The sequence below is a fragment of the Setaria italica genome, chromosome II (genome assembly GCF_000263155.2).
Source record: "Setaria italica strain Yugu1 chromosome II, Setaria_italica_v2.0, whole genome shotgun sequence".
In the NCBI taxonomy this organism is placed as follows: domain Eukaryota; kingdom Viridiplantae; phylum Streptophyta; class Magnoliopsida; order Poales; family Poaceae; genus Setaria; species Setaria italica.
Window position 1 is genome coordinate 9,800,211 of NC_028451.1, and position 24,462 is coordinate 9,824,672.

The window sequence follows — 24,462 nt, forward strand, 5'->3', positions numbered from 1 at the left end:
TGACACTGCTAAAGTTTAGCACCTAGTATCAAGGGCGTGAGAACACGGCGGTGCTTTACACACGCGTGAATGCCGTGTTGCTGTGATTCCCGAGTCAAGTCGTCGTCAAAAGATAATGCATGATCGAACCACGATGGTTGCCTGGTGGTGGTGGGTGGCATCTAAAGTCACGCACTGCACGCTTGTCACCTCGGGTTGCAATCGTCATGGGTCCCATCCCCTCTCTTTTACATTTTTTTTGTTTTTCCTGCAGCACAGGACACATTCAATTAATTCAGAGCCTGCATGGTGGTGAGGATAGGATTGGGAGGGACATGGCGTATCTGTCAACTTCTTGAGGTCTATATCTCGATCTAAACACAACCACCCTCGATCCACCTCGATCCGTTCATGTGCCATGGAGCGAGCTATGGTGAGCGTGGCGACCGGAGCGATGAGCTCCGTCCTCACAAAGCTGGCCGAGCTGCTCCATGAGGAGTACAAGCTTGCCAAGGGGGTTCGCAATGATATCGAGTTCCTCAGGTCAGAGCTCGGCGTCATGAATGACCTGCTGTATGTAATGGCAGACATCGAGGAGCTCGACGCCCTCAACAAGGGGTGGCGGGACAGGGTGCGGGAGCTGGCCTACAACGTCGAGGATTGCATCGATCTCTCTGTTGCCCGATTCCGTCGTGCCGACGGCGATGCCAGCAAAGGCGGGTTCTTCGGCACCAAGCAGCTGGCACGGAAGCTCAAGAAAATCAGAGGAAGCTCAAGAAAATCAGAGTGTCTCTTCAGATCGCTCACCAGATACAAGAGCTCAAGGCTCGTGTCATTGAGGAGAGCGATCGACAGAAGAGATACAAGCTTGATGGCCTCATCGGATCCAGCTCCGATGCTTCTCGTAATAAGGTTGACCTCCGGATGTGTGCGCTTTGGGAGGAGACGAAGAATCTCGTCGGACTCGACGGACCGAGAGATGAGATCATCCGCTTGTTGATGCCTGCAGAGGGAGAGGTGCCCTCACAGCAAGTCAGGACTTTGTCCATCGTTGGGTGTGCAGGCTTGGGCAAGACCACTCTCACCAATCAGGTGTACCAGAAAATTCAAGGCCATTTTGAGTGCAAAGCCTTTGTATCGGTGTCTCAGAACCCTCACATTAAGGATATACTGATGAAGATTTGTTCTCAAGTTGGAGCAACACCAAGCATGGCGGATGATGAGCTCCTTCTCGTCAACAAGCTCCGAGAGTGACTCCAGTACAAAAGGTGTGTTGCTTTATTTCAGCCCTATATCTATAGTGATGTCTGGGCTCACCTAGTAGAAGAACCCAGCCACAATAATCTTAAAACTAGAAATTATCACATAATTAGGTGGGAAAAAGAAAGTACACACATCAACCTTTATTACGAATGGCTGTGATCTGTTGGCATGGTCCTCCTAATATACAACCTAATATACCACATATGCAACTAGGATCTGATTCACCCGCTTCATAACAAACATGCTCAGTCAATTGGCAACCAAAAAAATAAAATAAGAAGAATATATAAGCATATTGTTTTTATCAAAGGGACAGTACAATCTTCATGAGCTTAAAAGCATGTTGTTTCAAGCCAATTTGAGATACATAAGTATCAATCTTCAAGATCTTAAAAGCATGTGTTCCACTCTCTTAAAAAGATTCATAACTTTCCTATATCTTGCAGATGGAAAAATGATTAACATATATTTGTGTTCATTTTACCTAGAATAGTTGTATTTTTCTCATAATGCAATATGTTTTCATTTTGATTACTATTTCACCAGATCAAGAATGAAGCATACATGCATAGTTTTTCCCTTACAACATATAGTTTATCAAATCAGAATCACATATTATGGCAGGTACATTTCTGTAGTGGATGATATATGGCACTCTGATCCATGGAAGATCATTGGACAAGCATTGGTCAGAACTAGTCCTGGTAGCATAATAATCGTGACAACACGTCTGAAAGATGTGGCCGAGTCATGTTGTTCTTCTCATGGTGGTCATGTTTATGATATGAGACCTCTAGATAACAACGACTCTAGAAGGTTGTTTTTCAAAAGAATTTTTGACTCTGAAGATAAGTGTCGTCGTGAGCTGGAAAGAGCTTCTGAAGATATACTAGAAAAGTGTGATGGCATACCACTTGCAATAATTTCGATATCCAGCTTCTTGGCAGTTGATGTACCACAATCTGCTGATCACTGGAACAAAGTGAAAGAATCTATAAGTTCACCACTTCCTAGAAATAAGGCTATTGAGACCATGCATTCAGTATTATCACTCAGTTACTTTAATCTCCCACACCATCAGAGGACTTGCCTGTTGTACTTGACTGCATTTCCAGAAGATTGCATAATCGTAAGCAAACTTTTGATAAGCAGATGGATTGCAGAAGGATTTGTTAATGCAGAACTAGGAGAGAGTCTATATGAAGCAGGGCTAAGGTATTTCAATGATCTGATAAACCGGAGCTTGATCCAACCTTGGCATGAGGTGAGAGGTGTGGTGCTGAGCTGTAGAGTTCACGATGTCATCCTTAATTTCCTTATATCCAAATCAGTTGAGGAGAACTTTCTTACTTTGTCAGACCCATCCAGGCTCCCAACTTCTCTCCATAGCAAGGTTCGTCGCCTATCTCTCAAGAATAACTGCCAAGAGAATGTAGTTTCATGGATAATGTCTATTAAGCCTTATGTCCGATCACTTGCATGCTTTGTGGACTGCAAAGAATTGTTTCCTCTAATCGGAATTTGAAGTTGTACGTGTGTTAGACCTGGAAGACTGTGTGCCATTAACAAATGTGCACCTTGCAAATATAGAGGTGTTACTTCAGTTGCGGTATTTGAACATTAAAGGAACAGGTGTCGGTGAGCTCCCTGCTGGAATTGGACAAGTCCAGAATTTAGAAACATTAGATATAAGTTTGACTGAAGTGGAAAAATTGCCGTCAACTATTGTTCAACTTGAAAAGCTGGCACGCCTTTTCGTTAGTCCGAAAGTCATGTTCCCAGCATAACGCTTTAGCAAGATGAAAGGATTGGAACAACTAACACTTCTGTCAATCCACAGGCAACCACTCAGCTTTCTAAAAGAGCTAGGCCAGCTTACCAACCTGAGAATGTTTGAAGCCATTTGTGATGACAATTACGAAGGTAGCGCGTGGGAGATTTTCACCTCTTCACTTCATGCATTGTGCAGTCATAAACTTGTAGGTGTTGATATAAATATGAACCAAATATGAGGATTGGTTCAAACACTATCCCCATGGATTCCTCGTTCCCTACTCTGCAAAGCCTCCGGACATTTATCATTTCAACTATCAGCAGTCTCCCTATCTGGATGGGTTTACTTGTTAATCTCGAGCTGTTACAACTCGAAACTAAACGATTCACTCCGGAGGATTTGCGAGTGCTTGGAGGCATGCCGGCTCTTGAGACTCTTATACTGTATCTTGCAGACACACATGCAGGTCCTTTCACCATCCGAGGACACGAATTCTAGCGTCTCAAATCATTCAGGGTCGGCGAACTCTACCAAATTCTGTTTATGCCTGGTGCTATGCCTAACCTGAAGCACCTCAAAATTAGACTCGCTTTCACCACAAATAGTTACAGCGATCTCGGCATCCAGCACATCGCCAGCCTCACCAGGGTCGACGTGGGTATCAATGCCTGGTGTGACCATAGAGAAGCCGTCCAAGATCCGGAGGCCAAAACCCAGAGCTTACTTGACGCACATCCCAATCGTCCCACACTAATCTTCAATACAGACTTTCTGGACGATCGCTATTCACTAAAAGGGTTGGAAAAATGAATAATAAGCAATAGCTTCACGATAGCAAGGTAATACAATAATTGTTCCTATAAGCCACACAGTTTTCTAGATTTATTTAACTTTTCCTCTTCCTTCCTTTACATGCTCCGTTGATAGTAACTAGTTACTATTCTTTTTGGTGAACAAAGTACACTAGTAGAGAATTGGCTTTCGATTCGCCCCCTTTTGTCCCGGTTTAAAGTTGGCCCGGGATAAAAGGGGGTGCGCCACGGTAGGCAAAAATGGAGGGGAGAGTCCCGGTTGGTAATTGCAACCGGGACTAAAGGCCCCCCTTTAGTCCCGGTTGCAACGGGTAGTGGAGGGCTGTCGGTGGCGACACCCTTTTATCCCGGTTGGAGTATCCAACCGGGATAAAAGGTGAACCCTTTTGTCCCGGTTGGAGGTTCCAACCGGGATAAAAAGTTTAGTCCCGGTTGGATCTTCCAACCGGGATAAAAGGGTGTCCCTTTTGTCCCGGTTGGAGCTTCCAACCGGGACTAAACTTTCAACCGGGACAAAAGGTGTTCCTTTTTGTCTCGGTTGGAGTTTTTAACCGGGATAAAAACTCATCCCCATTAAATACGGCCAAGACAGAGGACTTTCTTCCTCCTCCAGCCCGAGCCAGTCCAGCACATTGACAGAGAGAGCTGAGCTTCACCTACTCTCCGGTGGTGCCGAAGCAAGGGAGGTGCTGCCCGAAGTTTTTTCCCTCATTTTCGTGGGAATTTCACTCGGCCAACACAAGTGTTGTGAAGGTTTGCTACTTCATCCTCGTGTTATGCTTTGATTTATGCTTTGGAGATGGAAAGATTATTTGCTAGAATGTGATGATGAAGTAGAAAATGGAGAGGTATTTTGAGCTAGAATGTGAGGGAGATTGATGTGTCATACATATAGTATGCATTATTGTAGTGGTTTAAGAATGATGCTACCTTGTCTAGACGATTTATCTTATCAAATTCAATATGGTTTTTCAAATCCATACTTGTTGAACTTGCATACCGTGTTCATCTCTGCGATGATGTTCTCCGCCGAGCAGCAATGGATGTCAAGAAGGAGGTTCGATTCTACGAGAAAGAGTGGATACGGACATCGTGACCGTGTTTCCTTTTCCGTAGCATCTAACCTCTTTCATGACGAAGTGCGGTGCCGCCCAGTTGAGGACATGCTCGCGAGATGATCACGATCTTCAAGTTCAACAACTTCTGTAGTGATAAGGAAAGAATTTTTGTACATAGATGGCTTCTACTACTTGTTGAACTTATCAAATTCAATAAGGTTTTTCAAATCCATACTTATTGAACTTGCATACCGTGTTCATCTCTTTGAGGATGTTCTCCACCGAGCAGCAACGTATGTCAAGAAAGAGGTTCGATTCTACGAGAAAGAGTGGATACGGACATCGTGACCGTGTCCCCTTTTCCATATCATCTAACCTCTTTCATGACGAAGTGCGGTGCCGCCCAGTTGAGGACATGCTCGCGAGATGATCACGGTCTTCAAGTTCAACAACTTATGCAGTGTTAAGGTAATAATTTTTATACATAGATGGCTTCTACTACTAGAGGAAGTGGCGATGGTGGGGGCGATCGTGGTTCCTATTTCGGCAAGGGGAAAATCATAGTTGGCCCTCAGCATAAGCAGAAGAAAAAGAGCGCACTGGAAAAAGCAATGCTTCGTTATTTGCAGCAACGTCATGAAGAAGCTGTTGTTGCGGGTCGGGAACCTCCTTTTGGTGGTCGTTATGCTCCACCCTCAGTCCCAGGTGTTTCACGTCCACTTAGTACTACCATTTCAGGCGGCACAAATAAACCTAAGGATGAGGTTGGGTCAGCGGAACCTTCGTCTTCACCGTCCAAGGATGCTTAAAGTCCTCCTTGATAATAACCAATGGATGGCTTGTTGTATTGTATCATGTTGTTTGGGACTTTAATTTAAATATGTGTATTTGGATCTTCATGTTGTTGTATTGTACCATGTTGTTTGGATCTTTAATGGATTTTCACGCGTAATCCATTGTCAAGTGTAATCTATTTTCATGCGTAATACGATGCAGATGGACCGGCAATGGATGTATAATGCAGACAGGCAGAGCAAGGCGTTTATTGATGGCTTGCATTATTTTCTCGAAGTGGCCAAAGCGAACAAACCAAAGAATGGGTTCGTATGTTGTCCATGCTTCCAATGCAATAACAAGAAGGAGTATTCAAAGGATTCCTGGGGGACTATTCACAGCCACTTGTTTAAATACGGTTTCATGCCTAACTATTTGGTTTGGACCAAGCACAGTGAACTAGGGGTCGTAATGGAAAATGGCGAGGATGAGGAGGAAGATGACACCATTCCGGACTGGGTTGCAGGCCAAGCTTTTGCAGGTACTACAATGGACGAGGCTGATTAAGATGAGTTTGCAGAAAATGGCCCTACTGATGACCTTGGTCAGGTGATACGAGATGCATACAGAGATTGCGAAACTGAGAAGGAAGCAGCAAAGTTGCAGCGCATGATAGATGATCACCAAAAATTGTTGTACCCAGGTTGCCAGCAGGGCCACAAGAAACTAGGTACGACACTAGAATTTGTGCAATGGAAGGCAAAAAATGGTGTGTCCGATAAGGCATTTCAGGGGATGTTGAACATTGTCAAGAAGATTCTCCTCGAGAATAATGAATTACCGTCCACAACATATGAAGCTAAACAGATTATTTGCCCTCTCGGATTGGATGTTCAGAAGATACACGCATGCCCTAATGACTATATCCTCTATCGTGGTGATGAATACGAGAAATTGGATGCTTGTCCCGTCTGCGAAGCCCTGCGGTATAAGATTAGGCGAGATGATCCTGGTGATGTCAAGGGGCAGTCTCCCAAGAAGAGAGTTCCCACGAAGGTGATATGGTATTTCCCTATAATACCACGCTTGAAGCGCTTGTTCAGGAACAAGGCGAATGCTAAGTTGATGCGATGGCACAAAAAAGACCGTAAGGAAGATGAGATGCTGAGACACCCCGCAGATGGGGCACAGTGGAGATCAATTGATAGAACATTCCCAGACTTTGAAAGTGAAGCAAGGAACATAAGGTTTGGTTTAAATACTGATGGATTCAATCCATTCGGTGAGTTGAGTAGTGGCCATAGTACTTGGCCTGTGACCCTTTGTATGTTCAACCTTCCTCCTTGGCTGTGCATGAAGCGGAAGTTCATTATGATGCCGGTGCTTATCCAAGGCCCAAAACAACCCGACAAGGACATTGACGTGTACCTAAGGCCGTTGGTTGATGACCTTTTACAGGTCTGGAAGGAAGAAGGTGTACGTGTGTGGGATGAGGATAGACAAGAGATCTTTAATCTACGAGCATTGTTGTTCGTAACCATCAATGATTGACCTGCATTGAGTAACCTTTCAGGATAGACAAATAAGGAATATCGGGCATGCACCCACTGTTTAGACGACACAGACAGCATCTACTTGAAACATTGTAAGAAGGTCGTCTATATGGGTCATCGTCGATTTCTCCCTGCTCACCACCATATGAGAAAGAGCGGGATGCATTTCAAAGGGGCGCCAGACCATCGTAAAAAACCTACACACCGTAATGGAAAGCGTGTCTTCGAGATGACGAAGGATGTAAATGTAGTCTTTGGAAAGGGACTTGGTAGCCAACCTATTCCGAACGACGATAACGGACATGCACCCATGTGGAAGAAAAAGTCAATATTTTGGGAGCTACCTTATTGGGAAATCCTAGAGGTTCGCAACGCAATAGACGTGATGCACCTGACGAAGAATCTTTGCGTGAACGTGCTAGGCTTCATGGGTGTTTATGGAACCTCAAAAGATACATTGGAAGCACGACAGGACCTGAAAGCCATGGGGCAACAAGATAACTTACATCCGGAAAAGAGAGATAATGGACAGCACTACTTACGTCCTGCTTGTTACACTCTCAGCAAGGAAGAGAAGGATGGCATGTTTCAATACTTGAATAGTATGAAGGTCCTGTCTGGGTACTCCTCGAAAATAAAGGGAATAATAAATATGAAACAAAAGAAGTTTACAAATCTCAAGGCTCATGACTGCCACATGTTGATGACCCAGTTGCTTTCAGTTGCACTGAGGGGTGTTCTACCAGAAAATGTCCGGTTGCCGCTCGTAAAGCTATGCGCGTTTCTCAATGCGATTTCGCAGAAGGCAATCGATCCATCCAAGCTATCAAAGCTACAGAACGATGTGGTGCAATGTCTTGTTAGTTTTGAGTTGTTATTTCCACCATCCTTCTTCAATATTATGACGCACTTACTGGTTCACCTAGTAAAAGAGATTGGTATTCTCGGACCTGTATACCTGCACAATTTGTGGCCTTTCGAGAGGTTCATGGCAGTCCTAAAAAACTATGTTCTTAATCGTGCCCGTCTAGAAGGAAGCATTGCCAAGGGATATGGAACTTGGAGGTGATCGAGTTTTGTGTTGATTTTATTGATTCAATTAACTCGATTGGGGTTCCAACTTCACACCACGAGGGGAGGCTCCGAGGAATGGGCACCCTTGAAAGGAAATCAAATTTGAGCAATGATACTGATTTGTTCGACAAGGCACACTACACTGTTCTACAACAGTCATCCTTTGTGTCTCCGTATATCGAGCAGCACAGGCAGATGGTAGCTTCCAAAAACCCGACCAAATCCGATGCTTGGCTTACCCGTCATCACATGGAAACTTTTCCCACCTGGTTGCGCCAACAACTTATGGGTAACTCTGAGATTCACCCACAGCTTGCCTGGTTAGCCAGGGGACCTGCTAGCACAATCGTCAAATTCCAAGGCTATGAGATAAATGGTTACACATTTTACACGAGAACCCAGGACCAGAAAAGCATGAACCAGAATAGTGGTGTCCGCATAGATGCCATGGACAGAAATAATAGAAAGGAGTCGTATTATGGTTTCATACAGGAGATATGGGAACTCGAATACGGACCGCTGTACATCCCTCTATTTCTTTGCAATTGGGTGAAGCTAACTGCCGTAACCAAAGATCAGTACGGAATGACAATAGTAGATCTGAGCAAGACTGGATACAGTGATGACCCATTCGTACTTGCCAATGATGTGCATCAGGTGTTCTATGTGAAGGACATGTGTAGCAAACCCAAGAGGAATCCAGAAGAGACATGGGAGCCAAAATGCCACATAGTTCTTCCAGGTAAAAGAAAAATCGTGGGAGTCGAGGATAAAACAGACCAATCAGATGATTATGATCAGTTTGATGGCATGCCTCCATTCGCCGTTGAAGTTGATCAAGGCATCCTACTTTCCAAAGAATTTCTTGATCACAGTGATCCAGTAAAATAAATATTTTAGAGGCTAAATTAATTGGTATAGAATTAATGACTAAATCGTACTTATTGTCAATTTACTCGTTAATTAAATATATTTTTGCATGTACAAAATATGTGAAGTTTTTGTTTTTCATCCTGAAATGCAGTGAAAAGATAAAATAAAATCCATTACCAAAAAACAGGTGGGAGAAGAAAACTAGGAAAAAGACCTTTTGTCTCGGGTGCCAACAGCAACCGGGACAAAAGGCCCCCCTTTTATCCCGGCTGCAAACGGCAACCGGGACAAAAGGGTACTTTTCATCTCCCGCCCGGACATACCCTTTTATCCCGGTTGCAGTTGGCAACCAGGATAAAAGGCCCCCCCTTTTATCCCGGTTGGTGGTGGCACCCGGGATAAAAGGGTAGGCTCCCAGCCCCACCTGGCGGATGCACCCTTTTGTCCTGGGTGCCATTACGAACCGGGATAAAAGAGGGGGGGTAAACGGCACTGTACTCCCTTCTACCCCCACGCCAGTTACACTTAGCAAAATTTTCGCCAAGTCCTGTGCGTTCTGCTCCGCCGTCGCCGCCCGTCCACCTCCCTCGCCGGCCGCCGCCGCCGTCGTCCCCCATTGCGCCGGCTGTCGTCGTCCCGCCGCCAACCGCGCCCAGACATCCTCCTCCTCCATCGCCCCAGCCGGCTCGCCTCGATCCTCCTCGTCCGTCGCGCCCGGCCCCTACCTCGTCACCTCCGGCCACCAGAGCTCCATCGACCGCCTCATCACCGCCTCCATCCTCGTCGCCCCTCGTCGCCGTCCCGCCGTCCCGCGCGCCTTGGCTCTGTCGTCGTTCGTCGCCTCGGCCGCCGTCCTCGCCGCACCGGCCGCCACCGTCCCACCGACCCAGCCACCTCGTCGCCCCAGCCACCGTCGACAACCGCGCGCGAGAGGTCCGCCGCGCCGGCCGGCACTGGCGCCGGGAGGGCCTTTTTTTTAAGTTAGAAAATTAAGTTATATTTTTAAGTTAGATTTTTAAGTTAGATTGTTAAGTTAGAAAATTAAGTTATATTTTTAAGTTATATTTTTAATTTATATTTTTAAGTTAGATTTTTAAGTTAGATTGTTAAGTTAGATTTTTAAGTTATATTTTTAAGTTAGATTTTTAAGTTAGATTGTTAAGTTAGATTTTTAAGTTAGATTTTTTTTAAGTTAGATTTTTGTACATGTGTCCCCTCCGCCGTCCCGCCGCCGTCCCCGCCTTCGCCGTACCGCTGCCGTGACCGCCGCCGTCACAACCTAGTGGGCACCGCCCGTGGTTCCGGGCAACCGTCCCCGCCTCCGCCGTACCGCCGCCCTGACCGCCGCCGTCACAACCTAGGCACCGCCCGTGGTTCCGGGGAACCGTCCCCGCCTCCGCCGTACCGCCGCCGTCACAACCTAGGCACCGCATGTGGTTATTGCTAGAAATTCGTAAAAATTCATGTTATTGCTAGAAATTCGTAAAAATTCATGTTATTTCTAGAAATTTGTAAAAATTCATGTTATTGCTAGAAATTCGTAAAAATTTATGTTATTGCTAGGAATTCGTAAAAATTCATGTTATTGCTAGAAATTCGTTACAAAGTACTACTAATTTGTAGAAATTTGTATAAATATTCCGGACTTTGTAGGATTCATGTTATTTTATGATTTCATTATATACGTATAAGTAAGACGATTTCTATGACTGTCATGTATGATTCCATGTATGTTTCAATCAATAGTTGAAATGGCAGACGATGAGACCGCAAGGTATATCATGGAGCAGATAATCACTGGTGATGGTAGTGGCGACAACGTTCCACTATCGTACACGGATGAAGAGGGCACCCAGGCGGACATGTTCCTCAACATGTCCGCCGATGGGAATGAAGAGCAGCAGCCGCAGCAACACCTTGCCGTGGCGGAAGGTTCCGGCGACGTATATATAACGATTCTTGTATTGTTTCACGCCACCGTTACTACTACGTACTAATTAACGAATCTTGAACTGTTAGCCCTCCGGATCGACGCAAGGGCAGAAGACCCGAGGTCGTACAAAGGTGATGGAAGGGAGGCTTGTCATCACGGAAGTGACAGAAGAGGGCAGGTCGGTTGCTCCCGAGAAAGTAGCAAAGAAGTATGTGAGTCAGATCGGGGCAATCGTCCGGGACAACGTGCCTATCAGCATCAGAGAATGGAAGGGCAGAAGCACTAATCCGTACGCCCTCCCGGAGACAGAAAAGAATATGCTGTGGGAAGACGTGAAGAGACATTTCACATTCCCCGAAGGATATAGTGAGAAGGATGTCAAAGCGTGGACGCTTAAGAAGATGGCTACACAATTCCAGACATTTAAGAAGATACTGGATACCCACTACATTAAGAAGGGCCGAACTCCAGACTTCAACGCGTGGCCAAAGTTGAGGGACCACTGGGATGCATTTGTTGAATATAAGAGGAGTGAAGACGGTGTGAAAAAGATCATGACCAACACAACAAATGCTAGTTAGAAGGGCTACCACCATCATCTGGGGCGAGGTGGGTATGGCTCAGCAATTCCCAAGTGGAGGAAGATGGAACAAGATCTGATCGAATGGGGAATCATACCTGCAACTATTGAATGGACCGAACGATCAAAAAATTGGTACTACGCTCATGAAGGCTCCCTGAGCCAAGAGGATGGGACGTTGATTTTTAATGACACAATACGTGAGAAGGCCAAACATCTTCTGAAGAACATTGAAGATTCTAAGGCTGGGAGGTTGAAGGTGGACCGAGAAAATGATGAGCTCACATTGGCCCTCGGTAATCCGGAGCACCCAGGACGTTGCCGAGGGTTTGGGGTGGTTCCGTGGAAGTTTGCTTTCCGAGGCGACATCGCCTCGTACAGAAGCCGGAAGCAAAAAAAGGAATAGATCGAGGAGAGCTAGCGGCAGATGCTAGAATCTAAAGTGCAGGCATAAGAACAAAGAATAATGGATGAAATCAATCGGCGGGTGGCCCATGCAGTTGCGGAGTTGGCCCAATCTGGAGCATTGCCGAATCCTAACACCGCCAGCCCTTCTCAACGCCTCTTGAGCAGTTTCGCTTCTACAGGGGTCCCCGATGCGCAGACACCCAGGTTACCCGTGGAGGAGCAACGGTTCCTCGTGGATGCTATCACACAACAGACCTCATGTGAGCTGCATGCACCGGTCGGCAACCTCACTATTAAGGTATACTTATACATAATATTTATGCAATCTTGTCAATTGATCCAGGCCTCAAGATCGGAGTTCAACTTGTTTACTTCTGCTATATGTACATGTAGCGTACGGGAGTGCGTTAGAAACCCTGGTGGGGCAGAGCAGTCATGGCATGGAGATTCCACCTGGCTACGCCAGCGTCTGCGTAGAGCAAATAGTTGATAGCCAGTATGAAGGTCTAGAGCTCGACCTCCCGGGAGGCGATGGGGAAAAGACATTGGCAGATGCGCTCCATAGAATCATTCTATGGAGAAAATGCTACATCATTATTCCCGGCACGGAGCCATCTCCTCAGAGCTCAAGACCGCTCCCCGTAGATCCCTAGCAGCGACCTTCTCCTCATACCTCGAGACCGGCATCTCCTGCTCCAGGACCGTCCCTTCCATCTATATCAAGGTCTCCATCTCCACCACATCCTGGTGCTGGGAGCGATGACGACAATAACAACACCCCTCCCCGATCACCGTCGCCGGCACCAAGAACGGCCCCCTTGAAGAAACCTGCACCACCACTAAAGAAGTCACGAACACCGCCTCCCAACCAAAGACAGAGAAAGAAGAAAACAAAGGAGCCTGAAGTGACTCGTAAGGAACACTGGGAGGCAATGTCTCATGCGGAACAGTGGGCAGAAATACAACGAGAGGCTAGTGAGTGGTTCAAGAAACAAGTCGAAGAAAAAAAAGCAAGGGAGATGGAGCCACCGCCAGTAAGTCGGCGAGATTTAAACTTTTTTATCAGGATGGAAGAAGGAGCCAAGAAAAGGATACCACTCTTATCAAACTATGAACGGACTTTAGTAAAGGCTGATGAAAAGGATAAAAGGAAAGGAAAGTCATCTTCCAGCAGTCCTGTCCCCGACCTCAGCCATTTATTAAAAAAAGATGCTCAACGGGTAAAAGCAATGCCCTTGGATCAACAAGCAAATGTATTGAAGTTCATGGAAGAAACAGGTTTGGGACTTGATGAATGCATAGGGCAAGTTGAGATGCCAACACTGCACCACCCCATAAGCCGAGATGGCCTTATGAGCTAGGCAAACCTCTAGTAAAGCCTTCGTTGGTATGGAAGCTATCAACAAAGATGTACGCATTCCATCAATGGTACATGATGGCATCCGCCAACTCGAGGGAGATGATCGGCCTGAAGGTAAAACCGATAGATTTTCACGGCGAAGGGGAGAAAGTGCTGTGGCTAGACTTCAAGGATATATACGAAGTGTACCATCATGATGCCCTGGACGTCTCTCTGATCAGCGCTTGGGTTCTGTAAGTGTCTGTTTATCTCTACATGTAAATTTTGGCGTGCGTCACCGTACTAATTTCGTCTTCCATTTCATGTAGGATGCTAATTCAGACATGCCGCCAAGAGGCGTACCTACATATAGGCTTCATGGATCCATATGTAGTTAACCAACAACAGATACAATTAGCGCTGGAAAAAACCTTGGTGGAAGTATACAATTTCCTAGACAAACAAACATTCAAGGATTTCATACTACTTCCATACAACTTCAAGTAAGTGTGTGTATACCGTCTACTTTCGATGTTTTTTTCCTTATCTCTACATGTTAGTTAGCTCTAATATGCATGAACATTTTACGCACGCAGCTTCCACTGGATACTTATTATAATTGAGCCTGAAAGAAGCCACGTCATTGTCTTCGATTCGTTGAGGAAAGATCCAGTGGAGTACCAAGAAGTGCAAGGCATGCTAGGCTTGTAATAATTCTGGACCTTTATCTCTATGCAAAAGTTTATTTCCTAAATTTTATCCCTGTTACACTATATCATTCATTATTCTAATCCGCAGCGCATGGAAACAATTCATAAGGACACACAAAGGTCCATTCAAAGAAAAACTTACATGGAACACAGACTTCCCGGTACGTATGAAGTCTGCATATTTATTACATTGTATAACACGAATATTTCATAACTTATTTTTTTCCGCACTGAAGTGCTTAAGACAGGAACCCGGGAATAATCTATGTGGCTACTACATCTGTGAGCACATGCACAGTTTTATGGGACCCAAGGGACTAAAGATGATGCCGCACAACTTTAAAGTACATAAAATAAAACTATTACTAGTTAATTATTTTCTACCTCCTTATATGTATTTGTTCGTGTAACATTCACAAATTTCCAAATTATAGATGTTAAATATTCAACAAGGACTCTTGAAGGAAGAAAGAGTAGCGGCAATATGTGAAGGTCTCACTGGATTCCTAATGGACGAGGTGGTAGATCCAAAAGGAGAATTTTATTACGATGGACGACAATTAGACACTCCGATCAGCAACACCACGACGGGAAGATTGTAGATAGATACTTTGATTTATTTGTATATATAATACGTGCTAATTATGATCGATTTGTACTAAGCTAGTTGAATTGTGTATATGAATTGTGTATAAGAATTGTGTATATATATAGTAATTGTATGATTACAAATCCCATTTGTTTAAATACTAGTTGATTTCGTTCTAAAAAAATCTCAACTACTAAAGGTTAACAAAAGGGCCGCGGTACTACGTACGTGATGCATGCATGAAAAATTCAGGCGCCAGGCAGTGCCATGCAGGCGCCATTTAGTCCTGGCTGGAAACCCAACCGGAACTAAATGGGCACCCTTTAGTCCCGGTCGCTTTTACCAACCGGGACTAAAGGGCCTGTCCCGCGCCTGGCGCGGCAGGCCCTTTAGTCCCGGTTGGTGACACCAACCGGGACTAAAGGGGGACCTTTACTCCCGGTTAAAAGACCCGGGACTAAAGACCCCCCCTTTTGTCCCGGTTGGTTTATCCCGGATGGATTTTCGAGAGATATGCACCCTACCAACCGGGACTAAAGGCCAATTCTCTACCAGTGTACTTTTGTGAGCACATGCACAGTTTTATGGGACCCAAGGGACTGAAGATGACGCCGCACAACTTTAAAGTACGTAAAATAAAACTATTACTAGTTAATTATTTTCTAGCTCCTTATATGTATTTGTTCGTGTAACATTCACAAATTTCCAAATTATAGATGTTAAATATTCAACAAGGACTCTTGAAGGAAGAAACAGTAGCGGCAATATGTGAAGGTCTCATTGGATTCCTAATGGACGAGGTGGTAGATCCAAAAGGAGAATTTTATTACGATGGACGACAATTAGACACTCCGATCAGCAACACCACGACGGGAAGATTGTAGACAGATACTTTGATTTATTTGTATATATAATACGCGCTAATTATGATCGATTTGTACTAAGCTAGTTGAATTGTGTATATGAATTGTGTATAAGAATTGTGTATATATATATAGTAATTGTATAATTACAAATCCCATTCGTTTGAATACTAGTTGATTTCGTTCTAAAAAAATCTCAACTACTAAAGGTTAACAAAAGGGCCGCGGTACTACGTACGTGATGCATGCATGAAAAATTCAGGCGCCAGGCAGTGCCATGCAGGCGCCATTTAGTCCCGGCTGGAAACCCAACCGGGACTAAAGGGGCACCCTTTAGTCCCGGTCGCTTTTACCAATCGGGACTAAAGGGCCTGTCCCGCGCCTTGCATGGCAGGCTCTTTAGTCCCGGTTGGTGACACCAACCGGGACTAAAGGGGGACCTTTACTCCCGGTTAAAAGACCCGGGACTAAAGACCCCCCTTTAGTCCCGGTCGCTTTTACCAACCGGGACTAAAGGGCCTGTCCCGCGCCTGGCGTGTCACCAACCGGGACTAAAGGGGGACCTTTACTCCCGGTTAAAAGACCCGGGACTAAAGACCCCCCCTTTTGTCCCGGTTGGTTTATCCCAGATGGATTTTCGAGAGATATGCACCCTACCAACCGGGACTAAAGGCCAATTCTCTACCAGTGGCAGGATCTTGGACATCAAGGTATATCCTCCTTTGTTGCAATCTTTATGGCCCTAAGAGTCGCACACCGAGACGACGTGTTCCTGGGGGTGCCGTGCCAAGGAGGACAACAAGTCTCGCTTTGTTTACATGGGTTTGTAGGTGACAGTGCTGTGCCCTAGAAATAAAGGATACAAAGAACGCCGTGGGCATGCAGGTCCTCCGCGGCCAGGGTTGGCGCGCGCGCACGGACACCCAGTTCAGCGGAGCCAAGGGAACGTAGGCCATGGTAGACGCACGGTAGCTGCAGGGTCGGAGAGCTCTCAAGGAAACAAAACTGAGCAGCCGAAACGCGGCGGCGCTCCAGCGAGCGGCGCCGTGGCGACCCCGGGGTGGACGGTAATTGAAATACCGTCCACCTCTGGGTCCGTTTCGTCCGTCCAATTAGCACCGTGCGGCTCAGATAATTCGGAAATTCTTCCCTACTCCATCCCTTTTTAACTTTTCCCCACCTTCGCTAACCAAACGCCGGGTGTGGCGCCGATGAGCCCCTTCTCCCAGCCGCGGCGTTCGGTGACGACTCCTGGCGCGCCCTCGACTGGCACCACGAACGTGCGCTCTTCCAGGCCTTCCAGCCCGACACCCCGTCACCGGCGGCGAGCGGCACCTCCCCCACCGCCGTACTCGTACAGGTACGCCGCCGACCACGACATGTCGTGCGTGCGCCTAAACCCTAGGATGGACTTGGAACATGGAGCGGCGCGACCTCGATTGTCCATGTCACCTCCTTCTTCAAGTGTGGGTGCCTACTCACCACCACGGAGCGTCGGCTCGCCCGCGACGAGCTCTACTTCACCATCAATGACTGCCGGAGAATCCTCAGGTACGGCTTGAGCGACCGCCAACTATTGGTGATCAACCTGCCATCTTTGAACATGGAGAACATGATCCTGATGACGGCGGAGGACGGTGGAGGCTGGGGATCGCAGGCGTGAAGCGCCAGGCCCTACATCTTGTGATCCCGATCGCAACATGGACACGAAATAGGGCCATTGAGCTTGAATCTGGCCGGGTCAAGAATGGTGCCGATACGATATGGTTGAGTTGGATTTGTATTTTCTCTCCATCAGTACCAAACCACCAGTAATATCTGGAGCATGCAGTGTAAGAATGTGTTCATATCAAATTTGATATTAAAAGCCACTTTACTGCCTCTTCTATGGAATACAAGAAGTCGTTTGGTATTGCTAGTGGTACTAAATAAGGTCATTAACCAGCATTAAGTAACAAAACATTAAGCTTCATGAAGCTGTTGTGTTGAGGGGAACAAATCTCCTCTAGGACTCTATATATCACGGCATCCTGTACAATTCTCCTTTCTTGCTACTCAATCTCTCTCCCCCCCACCTACATAGCTCACTACTAGCGAATGGACCTTTTGTCCACGACCTCAGTGCTGCTTGCATTTTGACCCGTACTAATGTGAGCATTAGTATCGGACCTAACGGATAGTCCCCCTGGAGCCCCCTATGACGCCCTTTGGTACCGGGTGGGGGCTCACCTATTAGGACCGGGTGGAGCCTCCACCTAGTACTAATGTGCCTTATGATCTTTAGTACCGGGTGGAGCCTCCACCCGGTACTAAAGAGCATCCGTCCGCCCGCCCCCATCGAAGAGAAAAGCAAGGCAGCAGAGGCCCCTTATCCTCTCTCCTTCCTCTCTCCGTCCGCCCCTTATCCTCTCTCCTTCCTCTGCCCCAGCACCCTTATCCTCTCCTCTCACGGGTAGCGGCAGCGGCGGGCGGACGGGCGGGTAAGGGTGGTGGGAGAGGATCGAGGTCGGAGGGTAGCGGGAACGGCGGCGGACGGAGGGTGGCAGGCGGAGATCAGAGGGCAGAAAAAGGAGCGGCGGGCGAAGGAGGGTGGGGGCGGGTGGCGGAGGGCGGCGGGTGAGCGGAGGCGGGGGTGGTGGGAGGAGGGTGGAGGCAAGAGCGGTGGAGGCGGGAACGACGGAGGAGGGTGGCGGGGCCAGGCGGCGGGTGGGCAGAGGAGAGTCCTCATGTTGCTCATCCTATCCACTCTTATGTATTCCAAAAATTTCTTCCTACTGGCTTCGTAAGAAGTCCAGAAGTGCTCCGATCGAGCTACGAAACTCAAAACATGTCACCCTTGAAATCGTGAAGCAAATATGCCCGAACGGAAGCTAGAATGGCCACATTTATAAAACATGTCAGTCCCTCATTTTGCCCACCACGGTCGTGCTTATGGATTCAAAAAATTTCTTCCTGCTGGCTTGGCAAAAAGTCTAGAAGCGCTCCGATCGAAGCTACGGAACTCAAAAAGCGTCACCCCTTGAAATCGTGATGCAAATCTGCTCGAATGGAAGCCATGTTAAGTTCAATTCCCAAAGAGTCATACACCTTCACACTTTCCTCTCAATTTTTTCATAGGAACCGGAGCTCATACCCGGATGCCCCGCCAGCATCGTTCTCGGGACCACACCGACATTGCCAGTACCAATGTGCTACCCACGCATCCAAGAAGGAAGCGTCACCCGAGAGATCCTTTTAGCCCTCCGGTTTAGTGGCGGCCATACCAATGAAATTTGCATGTCTCAAGTGTGTTGCACTAGGTGTACAAGATTGTAAGACTATGTTGCAATTCGTGCTATATGTGTGTACAAGACTGTTGCAATTGTCAAGTGTGTAAAAGACTAAGCTGGATTTAGTTGGATTTCTGTCCCTGTAATGGTTTGTGTTTGTTTGGTGACATAATTGTGCTTCCTGGTTTGTATCATTCATCGAAGTTAATGCTGTTGAGAAGGTAAGAGTGCTAGCTAGCTTACATATTGTTGGTGCTAGAAATCGGTCAACCGGATCCCAGCAGCCGACACACGACCCGGGAGAATCTGCTTAACTCCTGTTCGGGTGAAAGCCCTGGTGCGGTTCGCGCGGCGTGCCAGCCAATTTGACCTGTTGATTGGCAAGGAAGAACACGTGTCAAATTCAGTAACTGCGATCGGCTAAGTTTCCGATCGAGAGAGCTTATCGGCAGATCGGCCGATTTACTGTGATGATGAAATCGGCTATAAGACAGCACGATCCCTGTAGCCTTGTAAACAGATAAATACTAAAGCAATCGGTATAAAGCTTATGAAAACAGTACTAGGAAAAGATCTAATCGGCAACAAATGGATCTAACAACAGAAAGTAATGAAAGCCGATACTACCGATCCCTAGCAGGATAACTGGTGATAAAAACTGGAAAAACAGGTAAAAACCTATGAATCTAGTCGATATCGATAACTGATGAATAAATCTAAACGAAACAACAGCGATGCGCCGGAAGTTAAAGCTTAGATATTACTCGATAAACGGAACTTACAGAATCGGCCGAAGATCAAGATGATGCAGCCCTGCCAATCCGCACGAACTCGTGAGAAGGAAAAGTGATGGCGAAATCGCCTGCTCGAAAGTAAGTATGAAGAATAAAGTAACTTGTTGTATTGATTGATTGTTGTTTTTACAGATTTACAAAGGTATCTATTTATAGCCCCGTACAAATAATCTTCTTAACCGACTAGGACTCTATCTCTAATTCAAACAGAAAACAAATATCTACAAGCACAATCCGTGCTAAACTAATTCCCCCACGCCTCGTGGGCTGAACTCCACCTTATCCCTCCATCTTTCCAAGCCCATACAGGCCCACTTTAGTCCACCTTCCCGATCGGCCGATTTCTTAAAGGATTGCCGATTGGGAACCTGGCGCGTTCACCCTGAAGCGAGGTAAAAGCCACTTGACCGATTCCGCACTGTAGCACCTTTTGGCCGCTCCCCATCCGTATTCCTTCGATTACTTTCTTCTTTGGCGCCGATTCTACTGATGACGAAATCCGGCGTCAACACATGCCCCCCAGTTTCGGAGTAAAACATAATCTTTTACTTCGAAATTCTTTATAACCTCTCCTCCGAAACGGCCGCAGTGAAAATATCCTTCCGTTTCGCGGTCTCCCGGCTGATCATTGCAATTTTTTGAAACGGGCGCCCACGACGGCCACTACCCCGAAAAACTTGACGCGCCGGCGCGGTGAAAATTCCATTTTTACCCTTCCTTCAGGCACCCTATAAATATCATTTCACCGCAACTCATCTTCAAGCTCACATCTCTCTTTCCAGCGCGCGCACCTCCTTCTTTCTTCAATCTTGCCATCGAAGCTTTCCAGTTTCAGCTCTAATCACTTTTTCCCCTTTCCCTTCAATGGCGACTCCCTCCGGCAATTCCCCAGCACGCGATGTTCCAGGGACAATACCCCCGGTGGAAGTAGCGACGGCCGTCACTTCTTCAACAGATGCAAGGGCTTCATCAGAAATCCCAATGGCGGTTCCCTTCACAGCCCCATCATCCATGCCAACGTCGGCGGCCACGCCGATTACTCAGAACTTTATCCCGGAGGTAAATACCGAATCCCCTCCTTATCGGCAATATTTCAGATCTACTCCTTACATTCCTATGCCCCCTTTTCCTTTTTAGGCGGTTAGAGATAGAATTACCATTCACCTCACGGATAGTCCCGGCCTTGTTTGTCTCGGTCCCATGGGAAACCCAGATCCGGCGATTCTTATAGATTCGGAAACTGACCGGATACCTTTCAAACGGTCCGATATGAACTTAAATCAATGGGCAAGTACTTTTAGATCCTGGCTGAATGAAACCCCGGGTTGGAGGGAATGGTACCAACGGGTGGCCGCGTCAAGGAGCGTTTCATGGGATGAGCTCAAAATCGGCCAATGCATCAACCTTTCTCTGTCGCAAATGGAGAAAAATGAGCCGCTAGTGATGGCAGCTTCCTATTTTTGGTCTGACGCCCTTAATGCATTTGTATTTGGACATGGTCCTATGACCCCCACTCTGGCCGATGTGGTCCTCTTGACTGGCTTAGACGTATCCTCCCCTGACACGCCTTTCCAACTTCTGACTGTTCCGTCGCATCGGCTGGACACAAGAGGAATCGGCGGCTGGAAGGGCTTCATTAGTGATAACAAGAAGACCGGTACCGTTGATAACAGGGAGCACACCGCTTTCCTGATAATGTGGCTCGAAAAACACTTCTTCTGTGGAAGAGCCGCCGGCCCAACAACCAACACCCAATCTTTAGCCGAGGCACTGTCCAAAGGAAGCCACATTCCTCTCGGGAAGCATCTTCTGGGTGCAGTGTACCACATGCTCCACCAAATCGGCACAAAACTTTCCAAGGGAGAACCAATCGGCAACCCAGGTGGGCCTTGGTGGTTTGTTAATCTATGGTTGAACCTCTATATGAGCAGGATCACTCGGCAGCCAGTGGACCGCATGACATTTCCCAATATTGAATCGGCAGAAGACCCTACCGAGCGTCGCCGATGCATGTCTTATGGCGAAGCAGCGTCAGCTTTTCCAGGTTGTGCATATTCTGCTACAAAAGTAGCCGAGTACTTTCGGTGCTTTTACAACGGATTCAATGAGGACGCTACTATCTGGTTCCCATACCAGCGAGACATCCCAGTCTTTGAGCTCCCCTCCTGCTTTGACTCGACTTCTGGCCGGTTTGATGAGGGTCTTTATGAAGAATTGATCAAACCAGGACTTTTACCGGCCAACTTCTTCTCGGGGAAAAATGCCCCCACATATGAGTCCTACAACCCATCTACTGCTGCTCGACAATTCGGCATGGGTCAACTGCCGATACGGGTGTATTTTGCTGGCCGAATCAAGTTCAGAGAAGCACTTAAAACCGGCCTGGATTATTGTCGGTTGCGAGACCGAATTCCGGATTCCAGTATGATCAATTTGAATGAATGGCTATTATATCCATTTGCAATCCAGCCTTTCAAGCTTTGGTGGGCCGAATGGAAGCAATTCTTATTCTGCAATTCGGCATCGGCATACTGCAACCTTCTAGATCCAGCCAACATCGACCCTAACGCCGAGGTATTTCTGATTACTGACTGTATTCTTTTCACCATAATTGAGCACTAATGACTTCATTTTTCCTTTAGGCTGGGAATCAAGCCCCTCCCACGCACAGCCGCAGTGGCCGGCTAATAGAGAGTTATCCGTACACCACTTACCCTCTCATCGGCTATGACGCTCCATCAGTCGATATGATTGCTGGCCGATCGAAGAAAGTTCAGAAGAAAGTCGTCAAGAAAACCAGTCGCCGAGTTCGGGCTCGTACGGAATCGGTGGACCCTCCTGTACCCGCATCGGCAGAAGTCTTGACTGCACCGCCCCCGGCCACACAAAGTGCTGATACTCAAGCCATTACACAAGCCGGAGCGGCTGCCGCCTCACTATTGCTGGAAGCTTTACAAGTAAGTTCGAGCTTTATCACTTCCGATTTGTCAACTTGGTATCAACTCTTGTTGACTTTGTGTTTCTTAGGGTTCTTCTATGGAAATACCACAGTCAGTGACAACTCGACCGGATGCCAACACGCCCCTGCCTTCATCCATTGAGGTACGGTACTTGTCTTATGGATTCCCTTCGGGTATTTGTATAACATATTTAACCGATCCCTCGACGCAGACCATCGGCACACCAAGCGTTCCTCGACAACCGATTCCTTCCCAGGGAGCCGGTCCGAGCACCGTGCCGATTGTCGTAGAGTCTTCTTCATCGGATGAACCCATGACTCAGGCCACTGAACAAGATACAACGGCTCTACAAGCGCAGCATGAGGAAATCCGTTTTAAGATGGTAAGTTTTTGAACCAGCCTCACCAGTCGATTTACTCTGTTCCCCTGCCGATTTACCCTTTTTTTCTTTATTCTTTTCAGGAACAGGACTCTCCCAACAACAGTCTCTTCTCTTTCGCAGTCGCTCTCTCTGATGATGAGGAGACTTCTTCTCGCCAAGTTGCCTTAAGCTCCGTCCCTGATGACGTCCGGGCTAAGCTTACCAATATCCGATCCCTCCTTCAAGGGGATATCGGCCGATTGGTAGAAGATGCTTCGCCGATTCGGCAGCTTTTTAGTGACGTCAGCGGACGAGTACCAGAGGAAGCAGAAGAGGCATTGGCGCCGGCGGCTTTTATTGAGTCCATGAGGATTCCCGTTTTTAGAGCCCTTCGTCATATGGCCGACCGCGCGAAACTGGCCAAGATCCGTGAAGATGAAAATGCTTTCAAGCACCAGGCCCAAGAAGCGAATCGGCGGATCCACGTCTTGGAAGATTCACGGCCGGCGATCATTAGTGAAATAGATCGCCTCAAACGACGGAGGGCGGACCTTGCCAAAGAGATGGAACAAGTGACCAAGGCCATCAGCGCCGAAGAGAGCAGACTTCAAGAATTACCTTCGGCTATTGCCGATTTGACACGGGAGAGGCAGCGTCTTGCTCAAGAGGCTCTGAGACTCCACCGCACCGCATCGGAAGTCCTTGGATCGGCAGAAGAAGACCAACGGGTTCTTGACTCCGCCGATCAGATCCGGCGTCGGGCCATCACGGCTATCGATACCCTTTTGGGTAATCTGTAAAACACTGACCGTTTTGTACGAACATTTACTGCCGTCTTTGACTGACCTTTCGTGATGCCTTCTATTTACTGCCTTCCTTATTACCGATGGGACGTGGCCTCATCAGATTTTACTGTATTCCCCCATAAATATCGACCCCGGCGCTTCCTCCCGATAACATCGATTTGGCTCCCATCTCATTTCCCTCTTCCTCTCATCGGCGCAACCACTTTGTTATGGCTTCGTCGTCGTCCTCTTCCGTCAACCAGGTGACGCTTCGCCTTCTCCTTTCAGATCTTAGGGAGTGAATGCGCCAACTTATTCCCTCTCTGTTTCAGCCTCAACGCCTTAGTCCAGAACTTGTGCGCGCTATCGAGTGCCTACATTCTGAGGACCCTCTGACCCCGGAGGACAAAGTTCAGATTTTAGCTCATCAGGCGGAGCTCCAAGACCATATCACCGCAGATGCTCGAGTGGTCCTGGACGCCGTGGTGAACGAACACCGCCATATGTCTCGAGCCATGAGGGGTCATCGCCGTAACATTCCTGGTGGTGACATCGCTTCGACGGCCTGCACGATCCTGGGTTTCCTGGAAAGGAATGGCAACCCGCGGCTTTCTGCCGATAGGGCTCGTCCGCTTCTTCGGAATCCGTGGTCTTCCACCGATAGGGTCCGCATGCTTCCTCGGCCCGTCCTTCTGGCGGCGGCGGAGGCTT

At 47.3% G+C, this 24,462-nt stretch overlaps 1 long non-coding RNA gene across 1 annotated transcript; it reads left to right on the top strand.

Annotated features, from left to right (window-relative positions):
- The first annotated feature begins 267 nt into the window (after positions 1 to 267).
- Positions 268 to 3,879, top strand: LOC101785435. The gene is made up of 2 exons (XR_002676295.1): positions 268 to 1,247; positions 1,867 to 3,879. It is a non-coding gene; the product is annotated as an uncharacterized LOC101785435 (long non-coding RNA).
- Positions 3,880 to 24,462: the final 20,583 nt, after the last annotated feature.